General features: G+C 37.1%; 1 pseudogene; it reads right to left on the bottom strand.

The window, feature by feature from the left end:
* Window positions 1–3,915: 3,915 nt before the first annotated feature.
* Window positions 3,916–15,545, bottom strand: part of LOC142442318 (stAR-related lipid transfer protein 4 pseudogene) — a 76,725-nt pseudogene continuing 65,095 nt past the window's right edge.

The raw sequence follows: 15,545 nt of genomic DNA on the forward strand, positions 1-15,545 counted from the left end.
AAATCTTTGGAAACAACAAATTAATGAAAAATTATAATTCCACCTTCCTGTGCTTTAGGACAGTTTCTTTTATGCTCTGGTTTCTTTTATGCTCTGGTCCCACCATTCTAGAAGCTGAATGCGAGAGGCATTAAAGACACACTAGACAATCACAAGACACATTCTAAAGGAAAACGGGTCAAGTTACTTCTCTGGATTGAGCTCATTTATCAATAATTTTGTGATAACTATAGTATTCATTTAATAAAAAGAACGATTTTTTAACAACTCATTTCCAAGGATACTTTTGAGTAAATAGTTGAAACTTTTATCAGAGGAAATGATTCTTATCTGAAAATTGCCATGATCAGGGGCTTAAACTATTTTCTGTAGGGGCATCCTTAATTGTAACTCAGAGTTCCTAGTTTTTGATGCAAATTCAATCAACCTGAGTGCTCATACAATATCCTTTACTTAGGAAAGAGAGAGAAAGGACAAAGAATAAAAAGGTTTTTAACAACTTCACACATAAGATATCTGCAATTCCCGAGATGTCCAGTCTCAGTGAACAATTAAGACATTTTTAATGATTATAATATGATACTCTAGCTGTTTATATTACGATAACTGCAGAATACATAATTCTCACAATTATTAGTGTGTATTGTGTCAAACTTCAATAAGTAACAAGATGATAACCAAACACTAATAAAAATATTTCATGCAAAAGTGTCATTGTTTTTTCTTAACTAAAACCAATTTTCCTTTTAAAAAGGGGGCGGGGGTGCTATGTACTGGAAACAGCACTGTCCCTAGTATTTCTCCATACACTTTTTCTAATACAAATTAGCTGTAAGCGTAGGAAGTTATCAACCACACAACAAAGTTATATCCTTTTTCACTTTATCAAAATTCCTAGCAAACGTGGCTAAAGGGAAATAGTTGGGGGATTATAATTTTGTTTTATTTATTTTTGACAACTGCTAACCAACTGACTTAAGTTCAAAGGGTCTATTTAGCACAACTTTTAAAAGAATTCAAGAATCAGAAAATATTTCTGTTCAAGACAGTCATTTCATAAAATTTTCTCCTACGTATTAAAGTAAAACAAGTTGTTATATTTACTATAGACTGTGGTGCTGTTCCACACAGTTAGCTACAGGCCTCATTTGGCTAACTGAACACTTAACCTATGGCTAGCCAAAATTGGTAAATATACACTAGATTACAAAGAACCAGTACAAAAAAGAATAGATAATAATCTCAATAAATTTTTATTGATTATATATTGGAATGATAATAATTTGGATATATTTAAGTTGAATAAAATATGTTATTAAACTTAACATCATCTGTTTTTTTAATTCTTTTATGTGGCTGCTAGAAAATCTTAAATTACATATATGGCTTTCATTTTTCTATCCAATAGCACTGTTGTAGAAGCAACAGATTTGTAGTAACATATTTAACACATTACTACAAAAGTTCCTTAGCTTAGAAAAACACTCTATTCTTAAAAACAAAGTCAACTATGTATTCACATTATATTTGAGATCATAAGATCTAATATTTCTTTCTATCATCTTCTAGATACTCATGAGTGTGTTGAAGCTTGGTTAGATATGAATCTGCAAACAGATAAGGGGCTCTTTTGGGGTGTGGATATGTTCCCACACTGGGTTGTAGAGATGGCTGCAAAGCTCTAGACTGTAAACCACTGAATTACACATTTAATAGACAAATGTTAAGGTACATAATTTATAACTCAATAAAGCTATTTTTAAAAGTTCAGAGCTAGAGCCAGCAGATCTAAAGTGCCAAGAAGTTACACATACATTTTCAGATAATTTAACTGTAATCTTTCACACTATTATACAGTTTTCAAGTACAATGAAATTTTACCAATAAGTGTCCTTTAACCTGCAATAGTTCAACATTCAACAGAGGATTATGTAATCACTTACCGGAAGTATGAACTGATAAAAATAAAGGGATACTAGACATGAGATTGGGCAATTGTTTTGCCTTGGGAGGGACTCAGCTCAAGCAGCAATAGCCCTTATGGACAATGTACATAATTGAATCGATATAAAATCTTGTCACGAATCTCTTACCCAAACTGAGCATTATATAACTGAACACTTGCTGTTATCTCAGCATCCTTGACAGAGTACTAGAATATAATAAAGAAAAGCAAATGAAGAAAAATAAATACAGCCTTATTCAGCCATTTCCATGGGAAACAAAACTAAACTGCTGAGTTCTCTTTTTCTGTTGTTGAAGCAAAAAAGTATGACCAACTAAAAAAATCCATCAGTTTAAAAAGGCTATTAGGGTTAGTAACCCTATTAAGCACACACAATCATTTGTATTTTATTTCTGTCAGATCATTAAATAAATGTATTTTGTAACTAACAACTGTGAGATTATTCACTACAAACTTTGTTGTGGTGCCATCTTTTGTGCTGTTTTTGTTTTAAATACCATTATTCCCAGAAGCAAAAAAGAAGTAAGAAAGAAAAGCAGCTCACTTTGTCTATTTTATAAATATTAGTCTGAAGAGCGACATTCTCCTTTGCACTTAGGGCCATACAGTCCTCGAACACAGAGGCCACGCTTCCTGCACTTGTGTCACTATGCATGTTCGTGGTCTGTGTGGCTTCTCTAGGTTTACAGCACTCGCTTCATCCCATTTTAGCCAAAAGAATAAGAAGACGCAGAGCCAACAACATAGCAACACATATGAAGAGTTCACACTGGACACCGAAATGGATTTTAAGGTGCGTCCTGAAAGTTGGGCATAGGCACACTGAATTACCTCAGGGTCTCATTTTAAAATAAACTAGGTGGACAGCCCAAATTTCAAAGAATTAGGCAAATCATTTAGGAATCTTCATTTAAGACAGTAAGATTAAAGGGACCTATATAGTCCAGTTAAGTCATTATAAAATGACTTATTTATACATTTGGGTAAATCTAAGAATGTCTTTACTATTTTTCCAGACCAAACATCTTCATAACTATGAATATGTGACCTACTTTGTAATGATTTAATGTTTTTTAATGGAAATTTATGTAAAACACTCATGGAATTTGACTTCCAAGACAGATTATTCTCTATGGGTGATTTCAAGATAACAACAAACATTTTACACAATGGAGACTTTTAATGGTCAATTCAATATGATTTCCCGAAGCACACATGAAGAGGGCTTCAGAAAATTCATGGGACAATGGCATTAAAATTTAATACGACCATGTTTTTCCTACCATATTTGTGCTTACAGTTGTGCTTATAATTAAAAATGCGTATAACAAAATTAATGGCATAAAGACACAACCATGTACATGATGATGTCCACAAAAGAAAGCTATCTAGCTATCAAAACTAAATTGCCCTTGGATTATTCTTTTCGCATTCTCCAAACAATGTCCATCTTTCTGGAAAATTGAGAAAGGATTTTAAAAAAATTTTGTCCAAGCCATGGTTAAACTCATAGAGCATACTGATAGTCTATCAATATATTTCAGAAAGATTTTGATTTAATAAAATGTTCACAAAGCCCTACAATAGATGATCTTAACCTGACAGAATAAGTTTTGTGCTGTCTCTAAAATCCAAGCAACCAAACTGTGCATGCTAAGAAACCACTCCATTTCTTGAGTTTGGAGCTACTTCTTTGCAGAGTTCTGCAGAATACTCATTCCTAGACACACAGCCATAAGCAAACAATGTGTAAATAATTGTTAAGAAAATGAAAATTCTCTTAGATAATGATTTACTTTAGAAATAAAATAAAATATTATAGAACTAAACCCTCAAATCTCAGCTTATTTTATAGGCTATCTAAAGAGAAGGAGCAGGCGATTTTTACAGCACACACAGATTGAAGAACAATGGATTCTGGGACCCTGGCGCTGCAGGCTTGCAACTAACTATACCACCTTTTGTAAGACTTTCTGTAAACCGCCATAGACATTGGTCAAGGTGCTTTCCATGGCCGTGTCTGCTGCAGACTGAGGAAGCATCCCTCGGAGATCCGTCTGGAGGTAGCCTGTCAAGAGACTCGGGCTTGCATTGTCTTTATGTGGACCACAAAACCAGCCACAGGGATGATTATATCCACGAACAAATTCTGATCTCTTTTCACTCCAGTCAAAGCTTAACCCACAAGATAAAAACCCTTCCTTACAGTCTGCAGTCTAGGAGAGATCAAGGAACTCTCTCGGTGATATGATATTCCAACGCTGACCAGCAGGAGTGAACGGCATCACACAGCAGTTCCCTTCAAAGTGCTCCAAGACATCCACGGAAGTCATCAAGCTGTCCCAATCAAAGCGACGGGGCCCTGGACGTATGTGGTCATTTATATTATTGACACGGTCTTCTAGAACACCGTGGACTTTATAGAGATAGCCACTAAAGTCATCAAGGTTTTCTCCAAACAGTGACACCTTTCCTTTTCTTAGCAATTCTCCAGTTATCTTCTTCAATGCCATGGTACTGGATGAGCGTGTTTTTAGGCTTAGTGGAAAAAGCAGCAGCATCCGGTAGGTTTTCCCTTTATTGTCCCCACGACAGGACCAGGGAACGCGCGCTGGTGTGGGGTGTTCCGGACGCCTGGGTCTCCCTCCTGGCAGCAGGTCCACACTTGCCGGAGCAGTGCCTCCACCAGCGGGTTCTTGAGGAAAGCTAGGCTGTGGAATCAGCTAAGAAACACGGAGCACACCTCCCTCTCTGCTTTCTGCAGAGTCTCTTCTCCAATCTGCTCTAATATTTTTTTCCTTTTCTGCCTTGTTAAATAACCTTTTGCTTTCTTCATGTATGATGTTCATGTCTTATATGAGTAGTGTTCAATGACACAAATTTGTTCATGAAATTTGAGATGGGATATACTCAAGGTTATAGTTTGGCTCCCATAGACTTGTTTTTATTTTCTTCAGTGTTATTTTGAATTCACATATGAGCATTTGATGGTCTGTTCTTCAATAAGCTGCTCATATCAAGTTTCTTCATTATCATTCTTGATTTCAATCAAGTAGTAATCAATTTGGTTTCTCTGTATTCCATCTGGAGAAATCCACATGGATGGTCACCTTTTGGATTATTGCAGAGGTATTTACAATGAAAGTACTTGTTGGTTTTGCAAAATTCTATCATGCTTATTTTATTATGAAGGCCATATATTCCAAATACTGCTTCTTCCTCTTTGTTTTCAAATATATATGATACTTCTCAAAATTATTGTTAAATATAAAATAAACAACATAATTTTATCAAAAATATAAATAGTTAGCCTAAAGATTTGGAGAAATTGGTGAGAGGGATTTTTTCTGTAGGGTAACTATGAATTGGAATCAACTTGAAAGCAGTGAGATTTGTTATTTTATATCTGATAATGTTAGTATCCAAAATTCATTAAGAACTTCTATAATTTAGCACCCAAACATTGATTGATGAATGCAGTTAAAAAATGCTAAATTTTTTTTTTTTCACCAAGGAATACATACAAATGGCCCACAGCCCATGAAAAGCTCTTCAGTGTCATTAATCATGAGAGGCAGGTAGACAGCAACCCCAAGGAGCTGTCATTTCACACATTAACAGAGTGACAAAAACAAACAAAACAATAGGTGTTGGCGAGAATATTGTGAAAATAAAGCCATTACCCTTTGCTAGTGGGATTGTAAAATGATACAGACCCTGTGGAAAACAGTTTGTTGTTTTCTCAAAACTTTAGAATTATCATCTGACACAAAAATTGCCTTTCTAATATAGCAGCAAAATAACTGAAAGCCGGAGCAAATTCATGTGCATCGTTGTTCGTTACAGCACTGTTTCTAATAGTCCAATTGTGTACAAAGCCAAAGTGTTCACGAACAGATCAAAGGATAAATAAAAAGTGGTACACGCATACAATGAAATATTAGTCATAAAGAGAAATAAAGTTCTGATGTATTCAACAACTTGATGAACCTTGAAATATATTTCATGAATGAATTCAATTCTAAATGGACAAATATTGTGTGAGATGCCGTATATGAAATATCTGGATTAGGCATGTGTATTGCAACCAGAGTATATTAGTGTTTATAATTCTACTGGCAAAAATGGCTAGTGGCATGTACAATGCAGAGAGTTACAGTAAAAACTTCCTACCCAATCACTAGAGTTTTTCTGATTTTCCTCTTTTAACCAGTCTCTAAGTCTGTCTTCACTTGCCAATGTAAACCAGAGCCCTGATGGCACCTCATTACACCAGGATTTTATGTAGAAAGAAATTATACTCCATTAACTCCAGTGGTGGTCCAGAATTAGGCCTTATCATTAGGCCATTGATGTTTAATGGGCATGCATTTTCTAGACCACTCTTGGATGTTTTGCTTTCTCCCTTCAAATGCACTTTACCTAGGAGGAGCAGGCAAAGCGCTGGAAAAGCCTGTTCCCCACTCCACCAAGACACACTCCCTCTTCAGCCAATTCGGATTGGAGTGATACTTCTTGCTGTTTATTATTCCCTTAAACGTGAAACAAGTATAGTTGCTTTTAGACACCTTCACCTCCTAGCAATGGGCCAGAGAGAGCCTTTAAGATGCTGCAGATTTATTTAAATCCACTAATGAACCTAATCTTTGACAACCACGAGGTCTTCAACTTTTTTTAGCTAAAGCTGACAGTGTTTATGTCATCATCAAGACCTCCTACACCTGTCTGAATACCACTGGAGGGGGAGAGTAAGTGTGGATACCATTCACTGAGTGTGACAAAGGACAGCATCGACAGCGAGGCAGGGAAGCAGGAGTGTAGAGTTTGTTCAGTGGATTTTCCCACACAATGGAATTGTGCTTCACCTTTTGAATCATTTTAGCATTAACTGTTTTCTTAATTTGAACTTGTAATTTTTTTAGTAAAAATTACTTTTCATGGAAAAACAATGAGTTCAGAAACAACAAACATTTTCACCCTAATAGACTAATACTTACCATTTAATACTTTAAGATGTTGTCGCCTTGCATTTAGAAAATTATTCCCCTGTCTGTTATAACAGGTTCTCTTGCTGCTGTAACTCAGCAGGGCGGAGCATGATTATTACTATGTCCTATTTCCCAAGAATTTGAATGCTCTAGGAAAAGGGGTTAGTCTAATTTTTACTGGGCTTCAGCGAACTGCTGGTGCCCCAGGCCATTATAATTCTGCTTATGATGAATTTTGTTTATGATGATCAGTTACGGATCTCCATTTTACTCTGTTAAATGCATTCAGTGAGTGGTAACTGCATTTTCAAGTATTTTTTTTACATTATGTCTAGGACAATAAAAGATACCTACCTTGAAACCTAAACCTGAATATCTTGGCAAGGACAAAGAATACTGTGTCAAATTTATTTTGACAAGATCATTCAATATCCAACCCCCTCACACCCCCCATTTCCCCCCACGTTTCTCCTCCACAACGCATGCAACAGTGCCATTTTCGTCATTGTCAGTGCTTCCCTTCTCTGCGCTTTCTTGTTTCTCTAGCACTAAAGTGATTATCACCTGAACTATAAGGATAACAAACAGTTCCTAATTTCACTTCCTTAGCTCACACAAAAATTATGTAACATCGGTTGTATTTCTTTATATTTGCTGTAGCAATTCTGTACATTGTTACAAATGGTTCAGTTAGAACTGGATTTTTTCTCAATATCATTGGGGGAAAAGTTTGTCCATCCCTGTGGAGAGAGGTGGTAGAAATGTTGGAATACAATTCTGATATAAAGGAATAATTTATCCTTTTCATTTTTTTCTAGTTATTTAATGCTGTTGTAACAAAAATGTCCCATCTGTATGCTTTGAACAAACAGAATTTCTCCTCTCAAAGGTTAGGAGCACAGAAGCCCAAATTTAAGACCCTAGCTCTGGGGGACTGATTTCTCTCTTTGTAGGTTCCTCAGGAAGCCACTCTACTGTCCACATCTGCGTGCCCAACATTTCTTGAGGATATTCTTATGTCTTGGTGTCAATCGTCCCTGGATCTAGTAGGTCCTCAGTTCAAGAACTCCAAGAACTAGAAACACGCTTCATTCTTATCTCTTCGTTGTGGTGCTAGTCACATTCATATTTCTCTGCTTGAGTCTCTTTGTTCTTTTCTCTTGTAAGATAAAGGTGTTGTAGGCCTTATCTCAGGGAATTTCTCTTATTTAAAAGCATGGTAACATCCTATCTTCAGGAACTGATTGGGTAATCACTTCATATCATATCATGGGGCATTATATCATGATTACATAACTGCCAAATCACTGAGAATCAAGACTCAGGCAGGTTGATATATATTGTGGTGGGGCATAATGAAGTCCACATCAATCAGCATTTGCTATAAATAGGCATTCAGAAGGCTATGGATATTAATTTGGATCAGTGTGAAGTCTGTTATCTTCTTAACTTGGGATCACACAGTTTTCATCCTTTTAGACTGGTAAGGTTCTTATACTTCTGAGGGACAACTGAAACTCAGATTCTGCCTATGGATTAAACCAAAAATATCTTTATAGACAATTTCTAAAATATACACTCTAGACTATCAATGGGGATGGTAGTTGCTGATTCTGTTGCTTAAGTATGTGCTTTCTCATGAGTGATATTACTACAAAAACTGAATGTAGGGAATCAAGTAGACTTAGGAAAACTCCAAATTAAAAATCACTTATTTTAAAAGAACAAAGTATGTTTTATAGCATTTTTATGTATTAAATGCCTTATCGTACTTGCTCATTTAGTCTTAAGTGCTAACATTTCAATATATTACCCGAACTTTTATTATTATTATTATTATTTTTAGTAGTTAGTTCAAGGATTTTTTGTTGACTTTTAGGAGTACTTTCCAGTCCAGTCTGTTGGGTGGGGCACCACACCCTGGCCCCAAAGTCCACCTTTAGCATTCCCTGGATACCTTGCTGCTCCATTCCCTTGCTGTTCTCTTGCACCCCCTTAGTGTTTTGCCTCGGTGTGGGGGATTAGATCAGGTACAATTGTCCCCTGTAGGGCTATGGATCATGTTCATAGTGGGACTGGCCATGTGGTCCTCTCTGTGGACTGGCTGCTCTAATTGGGATCATCATCCTCAAGACCTGGTGGGCCAGGATGTGCTCCATTCTCTCCTCCTCCCCTTTCATCTGCTCCCATGTGCTCAGATCAGATATGTCCCTCTCCCGGAGCTGCACATTCAATGCCGTCTTTTGAACTAAATTCTTCTGGGGGGAGGGGCAGGTGTCCATTTAGTAGTTGGGATTCCGACAGCCCCCCAGACTTGTCCACTGGTTCCCTATTCCAAGCCAGCATGTTGCATTCACACCTTGCGGCATTGGGTTGAAGTCTGGTCCCACTTTCCCTGTGGAGATATATGCAATACCCTTTCCTTGGGTGGTTTTGTGCTACCCTTGTTGGTGTGAATAGCATATTTTTCTTTTTTTTTTAAAAAAAAAGATTACTTGCCATTCAAAATGTCAAGGCTCTCTAGAAATGTCAGCAAGATTATGTTTCCCTGAACAAATATTTGTATTCAGGTATTTTCCAATGCATTTCTAACTTCTATAATTTTTAAGCAGTCTCTGGCTATTATTAGGCACCTAACTATATAATTAAACACTAGAGTGTGAAATAAGCCTCTCAATTTACTTTAAGTTTGATTTGTAATTACATTAAGCATACTAATTGCATTCCCCCAAGTTGTGCATATTATGTTATTACATATGGATACATTTTGTATTATTTACTCTTGTTATGGGCATTCATAAAAACATTTTAACAGTTGCATTAAGGAAATAATTTGAATAATTGCTAATAACAATGAATGTTAATTTAGTTATAAGTAATGAGAATTAAAATCGCATCTTGCTTCAATAAATCTGTCTATGTGCCAGTCAATTTTAAGTCTATTTTATTTATATTGATTTAAAACCATAACCTGCATTCATTTTATGCAAACCTGTTTACTTGAAACATGAGCAAACTAAGGTTCAAAAAAATGGCTAAAAAAGTTGACCAGTGCTAATTTGTGGGTAAGTGTTGAAGTCAGAACACACGCTCGCAAATGCATTCCATGAATCAGTTTTTGTATAACTGTGTTTTAATGGAGCAATACATGCTTCATTATGTCGTGAAATGTGCTCCTCAAATAATATAGAATAGTAAGCTGCTATATGTTAAAGGTCCTAAAGCCGTTTCAAAGTAGAGGACAGTCAGTTTTTACCTGTGTAGTAATAAGCACAAAGCGATTCCTTATAGATTCCATTCTGAGCTCTCTTGACAAGTCCAAAGTGGAGCTTATAAAGTTACACTTTCACATGTATCATTTGAATGTAGGTATGTGGGAAGGCTTTCTAAAACTGATATATCTTGGTGTTGACTTTGTAATTATTTGTATGCCCTGATCAAGAATTTGGGATCTTTGGTTTCTGCTATCCCTAGTTGTGGTATCTTGTGCACAATTCAGCTTTGAACGTGCTTACTTTATTTTTAAAGTAAACAGTTTCAACCAGCAGGACACTCAGCTAAGAGCATCCAGGGTCGGGGCATCCAGAGGCAAGGGGCAAAAAGGGGTGGTCGCCACGATCCAGGGAAGAGCTTTCCTTAATTTCATCAACTTTAATATACATGATTGCAGCTGGAATTACCATGATTGGTGGTACCAGGCTTGCCTTCCATTGGATCTTCATTAAAGGATTTAAAGTGGATCCATTTACAGTACAGGACCTTGAAATGGTTTTGGATGTTTATTATTTTTAGCCACTAGTTCCCCAGGTGGGGAATGGGTAATTTGCTCATCTGTGGCTTTCCTTGGATGTGGTAGCCATTTCTCAGAATCCTTCTCCTGAGTCCTGGTGCTATAGTGGTTACTGAAAGGTCAGCAGTTCAAAACTACCAGGATGCGCCTTGGGGAGATAGATGAGGTGTCCTGCTGCTGTGAAGAATGGCAGTCTCAGAAATCCAGAGGGGGCACTTTTACTCTGTTCTATAGAGTTACAATGAGTCAAAATAGATCCAATGGCACTGCATTTAGTTTTTGATTTGGTGTTGATTTATTCACCAAATATATTTTAAATAACTTATTTCAATCTATAAACGTCCTTGGTATTATAAAATATAAACAAAATAATGTTCTTGTTAGACAACATGGAGCTGATTCTGAATCATGATCATTCCATGGATGCAGAGAAAAACTGCTTCTCAGAGTTTTCAAGGTTGTGATTTTGTTTGTTTTTTTTTTTACAAAAGGTTGCCCGGCCTGTCACTTGCGGGATCTCTGAGTGAGGCTGGACCACTAATATTTTAGAGGAAATTGTGAAGCATCCAACCCTGTGTGTTACCCAGGAACAGCTGTGAATTAATAGCACACTTAACAAGTTATATTGTCAATTATATATAGTATTGAATACTCAAGTTGTTAAAGCATGCAGATATATGTTAAGGTAAAAATAAAACACTAAATAACAAGAACTATATAGCAGAGAGAAAAGGATGACTTTCGTTTGACATTGACCAAGAGGAATCAACATGATCCCAAGTGCGAGGACTGTTCCACACAGAAGACCCTTAGAAAGAGCCAACGGCTTCAAACCACAACCATACCTGGGCTTTTTCTCTGGTTCATTCTTTTCCTTGTTCTAGTCCATGTTACAGAGACTTTAATAGTGTAACACGTTTTAGGTGCTCTTTCTTAAGGATTCTGAGAAGTTTGTTGAAGGTGGGAGAAACCAGAATACTCACTCTACTTTCTATTTTTCAAATTGTAGATTATATTATTTATACTTCCATCAAGTGACTGGCATAATTATTCCATATGATAATGATTCCCATCAGAAAATTCACCATGTGGCTATTAACTTGAATAATAATACTAGTTGATTTCAGCTCACTATTACCTAGACTATCAATCTTTTATATATTCCATATTATTTATTTTCAAAAATATTTACATGTTTTCCAGTTTGTTTTTTCCCTACAGATAACATTCTGGTTACAAATGGATGATTCTAGGTGTTTCTTCTCATTTTTAATTTGTGTGCTATCAGCAAATGAAATACCCAAATGCTTAGCTCCATCTGTGCCATTAAAATCAATTCTACTTTGAGGAGGCAACTCTTACCCATTTGTATTTTGAATGTCTTTCAACCTGAGGAGTTGGTACAAATCCTGACATGTACCATTTTATATATTATGATATCTATTAAGTGTGGACGGCATTGAAAAAGAGGTAATCTAACACCTAAGAAAATGATGTCAACACATTGTTTCAAACTCATGGTTTGGAGACACCTTTCAATCCACAACACACAAAATCCTAATTGATTTATTTTATTACACGGACAAAAATGAAACAAAATTCACAAGTCCATGATTGTTGGTTTTGTCGGGTGCCAGCTGATCGGTGCTGACTTATAGCAACTTACTGTACAAGAAAAAAATGCATGTCCCGCCCCTATTCTCATAAATGTTATTGTGGTTGAGCCCATTGCTGCAACCACAGGCTCAATCCACCTCATCAGGCATCTTCCGCTTTTATGCTGCCCTTTTACTTTACCAAGTACGGTGTGTTTTTCCAGAGACTGGCATCTCTCTCCCAACAAGTCTAAATATGTAAGACAAAGCCTCACCCTCCTAGCTTCTAAGTAGCGTTCTGGCTGTACTTCTGAGACAGATTGGCTTGTTCCTTTTATTTGTTCATGGTACTTTCAATTGTCTTCATCAGCAATTTCTTCACCAGCACCATAGTCCAAATGCAATGATTCTTCTTTAGTCTTCCTTATTGAATGCCCACTTTTCATATGCATATGAGGCCATTAGAAAATGTCAGGGCTTGGGTCTGAGGCACCTTAGTTCTCAAAATAATATAATTTATTTTCAACACTTCAAAGAGCAGATTAACCCAATGCAATGCATAATTTGACTTCTTGACTGTTGCTTCTATGAGCCTTGATTGTTGATTCTACCAAGATAACACCCTAGATGACTTCAGTGTTCTATCTCTTTATCATGATATACCTACTGATCCAGCTGGGAGGATTTTTTTTTTCACATAGAGTGGTAATCATACTGAGGGTTGTAAACCTTGCTTGTCTTTTTCTTATCAGCAAGCACTTCTAGTCCTCTTCAATTTCAAGGTTGTGCTATCAGCACATCAAAGGGTGACAATGAAATTAAATGAATAAATTGAGACAATAGTTTTCCCTTAGAAGGGAAACATAAATTATTTCCCTAGAACTGGAGCATAAATTGAGATTTGTGACTTCTTAACCTATGAGTATATACTTGTTTCTTGACACCACTTACATATGGTACATCTATTATGGCAGGACTAATAAACTGAGAAAGTATATTAAACATCTTTCTTCTTTAGTGAGTTTCTGAGACTGTAATTCTTTAGGAGAGTAGAAAGCAGCCGGTTGTTTTACAACTGCTGACCTTGAGGTTAGCAGCCAAAACAAAGACAGAGAATTATTGGGGGTAGAAAATAAACTAAAACATTTATACTAATAGGCATTATGCTGGATACTTTTATCACCTCTATTTTTTATGTAGCTTTCTGAAAGTTCTATTAATTTAGTTATTATTTCAATATGCTAACATATATTCACAGATTGTACCATATGCTACACATAAGTAACAATCCTCATTTGTCTGTGTGTAGATGATATCTGGAGACACAATTAAAAAGGTAAAGAACCCAAAATCACAGGGTCAGAGAATACCCAAGGTTACCTCCACTGAATCCCAGGTGTGGGAAGATGGATTGGGCTTCTTGGTAGTTCTATAAGCTCTTTATGACTAGTAGCTGGATGGATCCAGGGAGTGGGTATGGAAGACTGTTATGTGTTATCACCAAGGTTTCTATGAATTACAACCATATACCAGGCTTACTGTTAGTTAACAAGGACCACAGTCAGAAAGAAGAGTAAATTGTAGAGTGCGAAGAGTAATACCTGAGAGACCAGCTAGCACCTACACATGGTTTTACAATGGCTAACAAGAATGACTGTCAGAGAACACTAGTGACTGTTCAAATTCTACACCCGAATTGTGTCCTCTCTAGTAGTTACATAATCTCTTGTCAATTTGATAGAGACTTGAGAGTTAAGAGGTGAAGGTTAGCCTGTCAATCAGGTCGCAGCTCGATGACCTCATTTGGAGGTGCTAAAGAGATGAATAGCTCACCGGAAGCAGGACACAAGCAGACTTTCTGGGAGATATTCCAGCTGAGAAGACACATGGAGCCACATTAGTGCCCTGCTAGTGGCCTGAGCTAGTGAAACCCCATGGAGAACCCTGCCAGCACCGAGATGTTTACACCACCACTGGATCCACAAGACTTCCCACCCACTGGTCTGTGATCTTGCATTTGGTGTCATTGCATGTGTTTCATGAGTCTGAAGAGAACTTTATAGATTGGTATTGGACATGTGGGCTAATATTGGACTTATGGACTTGATATGGACCAGGCTGGGATGTTTTCTCAATATTCAAGTGTTCTTGTATAGAAACCTCTTTCTTATACACATATGAGTGTCTCTATGAATTTGTTTCTCCAGTCAACCAAGACTAACACATCCTCTTTTTCATTTTTGTCTTGTTCTTCTGGAGTCATATGGGGTACAATATTCTCTGAAATATAGTGTCATTTCACTATTTTATCTTTGTCTTGATAATTGTCTGTCTGATGTCATTTATCTAAGTATAACCATGTCAGTGTCAGTGCTTACTCTTAATGATGCTGTACAACAGAATTAACCCATCCTCACAAACATTATGTTAGAGTCAATTGCTGTAGCTACTGCTTCAGTAAGACCTTTTGAGGGTCTTGCACGCTTTGCTTATCCTCTAGATTGCCCAGCATGAGGGACCCCCTGATGACTTCTCCAAAGCACAGAAGATGAAGCTCAGCACTGAGCAGAGTAGAAGTGCCCCATTGGGTTTCCTAGGCTGTGATCTTTGTAAGGACAGGTGGTCAGATTTTCCCACAGAATGACTGGTAGGTTTTTTTAGCATTGTGAGTTTAACCATTGTGGAGGAGATCTCCATATACTCCCAGTGTGGTCGTTGTTAGGTGCCATTCAGTCAGTCCCGACCCATCGCGACCATATGCACAACAGAATGAGACATGACCTATTCCTGCACCATCCTCACAATTGCTCCCATGCTTGAGCCTACTGTTGCAGCCAAGGGGTCATTCATGTCCTTGAAGGTTTCCCTCTTTGGGCTGAACTTCTTTACTAAGCAGGATGTCCTTCTCCAGAAATGATTCTCTCCTGACGATACGTCTAAAGTATGAGAGATGAAGTCTTGCCATCCTTGTTTTAAGGATGTACTCCTCCAAGGTAGATATGAGTGGCTCATCTTCTTTGCACTATATCTGACAATGCTGTTTCTAGCTTCATTAGGCCTTCGGTATCTGACAATGTTTCTCTGCCGCCCATCAGCTTGTCAGTGGCTAATTCCTCAGAAATAGACAGCTGATTCCATCTTCATAGTCTATTCTTAGTCTGGAAGCTTTGCTGAATGAAACCTGTCCACTTCAGGTGACTCTGCTG

This window comes from Tenrec ecaudatus, chromosome 3, assembly GCF_050624435.1.
Source record: "Tenrec ecaudatus isolate mTenEca1 chromosome 3, mTenEca1.hap1, whole genome shotgun sequence".
Lineage (NCBI taxonomy): Eukaryota > Metazoa > Chordata > Mammalia > Afrosoricida > Tenrecidae > Tenrec > Tenrec ecaudatus.